The sequence below is a fragment of the Miscanthus floridulus genome, chromosome 4 (assembly GCF_019320115.1).
Source record: "Miscanthus floridulus cultivar M001 chromosome 4, ASM1932011v1, whole genome shotgun sequence".
NCBI classification, from domain to species: domain Eukaryota; kingdom Viridiplantae; phylum Streptophyta; class Magnoliopsida; order Poales; family Poaceae; genus Miscanthus; species Miscanthus floridulus.
In genome coordinates, this window is record NC_089583.1 from 101313743 (window position 1) to 101313974 (window position 232).

Consider the following 232-nt stretch of genomic DNA (forward strand, 5'->3'; position numbering starts at 1 on the left):
GTAGCGTGTCCGTATGTTGCTACGGAACAACTAAATATTTTATATTAAAAATATACGGATTGCACGATAAGATAACAATACTATTAAATTAAATACCGACGTTAAAGTGACATTTAATTCAAAAAGCAAAGTTCATGAAATTAACATAGTCACGGAGAGCGCGGCGTCGCAGGCTCATAAACTCTACTGTATAGACTTTTTTCGTGATATGACTAAGATAATATCTTATTTG